The following is a 2513-nucleotide window of genomic DNA, read 5'->3' on the forward strand; positions in this document are numbered from 1 at the left end:
CAAGATTTTTGGTTGAAATCTAAGAAAATATTGTGGAATATTGAAAGAAACTAGTTTAAAATCACTTACCAATGATTTGGGGAAGAAAAGTTCTTTGGAAAATCGCCTCCAGAGTTCTTGAGTTTGAAAATTTGAAGAATGAACCAAAAATCTCGTCTAAGTCAAGTTTTGATCAGAAATGCGAAGAATCCATCGCAATTGCGAAGATCGTCGCATCTCTGCATCCATCGCATTTGCGATGTGAAGTCCGCAAATGCGAACACTGTTTCTCCGCAAATGCGACCAATTAATCACATTTGCGATCACTGCCCCCACCTGACCCCCTTCGCAAATGCGAAGCATTATTCTCAAATGCGAACATCATGTGGCCCACCTACTCGCAAATGCGATTAGTAGCTCGCAAATACGGACCCATCAAAGTTCACAAATGCGAAGCTTGATCTCGCAAATGTGAGATCAGAGGCCTGCAACAAAATCTGAAGCACACCAGCAGGTTCTAAGTCCAAATTTTACTCCGTTGCCTATCCGAAACTCACTCGAGCCCTCGGGGCTCTAAACCAAAAGTGCACACAAGTCTAAAAATATCATACGAACTTGCTCGCGCGATCAAATCGCCAAAATAATACCTAGAACTACTAATTGAACACCAAATCAAATGAAATTTTCAAGAAAACTTTTGAAACTTCTATTTTCACAACTGGACGTCCGAATCATGTCAAACCAACTCTGTTTCTCACCAAATTTCACAAAAAGTCATAAATATGGTATTGGACTGATACCGGGTTCTGGAACCAAAATACGCACCTAATATCCAAAAAGTCAAACATTTTATTTTCATTAAACCTTTAACTTTCAAATTTCGACAAAGTCCGATAATTCGGGCTAGGGACTTCCGAATTCGATTTCGGGCATACGCCCAGTCCCAAATCACGATACGGACCCACCGGGACCATCAAAATATGAATCTGGGTCCATTTACTCAAAACGTTGACCGAAGTCAACTCAAATGGATTTCTATGCAAAATTTTCATATTTTTATCAGTTTTTACCATAAGAGCTTTCTGGAAATACGCCCGGAGTGTGTACGCAAATCGGTGAGGGATAAAATGAGGTCTTTTAAGCTTGAAAGCGCAAAATTGGGTTCTAAAACATAAGATGACCTTTCCGATCATCACACAACCCAATCCAATATATATAGTAATATTGTTGCGGCGTACAACCCGATCCAACATATATAATCATACTATTGCGGCGAGCAACCCAGTCCAATATATATAATCATATTATTGCGGTGTTCAACCCGATCTAATATATATATATATATATATATATATATATATTGCGGCGTGCAACTCGATCCAATGTATATATAATAATACTATTGTCATTAATAACCAAATACGGAGGATCTCACAACATAACATAAAAGGAAACTAAGACGCATAATTCTCTAAGGCACTCCGATATAATATAGTAGAGTGAAACATGAAACAAGTAAAGGCAACAAGGCAAGTAAAGATATAAATTAGTAGAACCATCTATCTAATAACATGTGAGAGCATGTAATAAGTAGAGGCGAATAATAAATAAAGGGATAAATAAGTGGAAGCATGTAACACATAAAGACATGTAACAAGTGAAGGCATGTATTTAACAAGTAAAGATATATATATCAAGTAAAAGCAAGTAACAAGTAAAAACATGCAATAAATAATCATTACTACAACTGTATTTCTCTTCAAAGTGCATTTACCGCTTCTTTCTATTTATTATTTTTTTTTTTTCCTTGTAGATTCTTGAAGTTTAAGGATCTCTACATGATATTCTCTCATGTTTTCTTGATACTAAGATTAGGAGAGGAGTTAGATTTTTATTTCAATGCAATTTACTTGTAGATAGATATGGCCTTTGCTGAAAGAAATGAACCGCCATGTTATTATCCGATAATGTTTCTTGTAGATGTACATTGGTCGTGTATACTTTAAAAGATATTATTTGTGCAAATGTATACATTTTGGTTTTCTATAGTTGTCATACGAAACGGATATGGGTCATATATGTCCCTCTACTTTCAAATATTATTTATATTTATCCTCTGTTATACTATCCGACTCTATATACCCTTGCTGTTAGACTTTTAAACAAAAATGCCCCTCACTCTAACAGACCAATAGGACCAAACAATCAAAGAGACACGTGGAAGCTATATACTCATTTGGATATACCCATCTATTTAGCCTAACCCAGACCCTTACAAATAGCCCACACCCGATTCCGGATCTTACAAACAAACCACAAAATGAGATGTATTATTCGGTCTTCTCTTGTTGTAGCAGTTGTGCTATGATGAAAATTACAAGTATATTCTCTGTTTTATCGCTCAGTTTTAAGACTTATGAGAGTTTACCTTTCCCTTTGTACCAAGAAGTTTCGAATTTGACACCTCTAAACAATTTCTGTAACTGAGTATCAATTGTTGAAACCTCTGCACAATTTTAACTTTTCCTATTTAC

Source organism: Nicotiana attenuata, chromosome 1 (assembly GCF_001879085.1).
Source record: "Nicotiana attenuata strain UT chromosome 1, NIATTr2, whole genome shotgun sequence".
NCBI classification, from domain to species: domain Eukaryota; kingdom Viridiplantae; phylum Streptophyta; class Magnoliopsida; order Solanales; family Solanaceae; genus Nicotiana; species Nicotiana attenuata.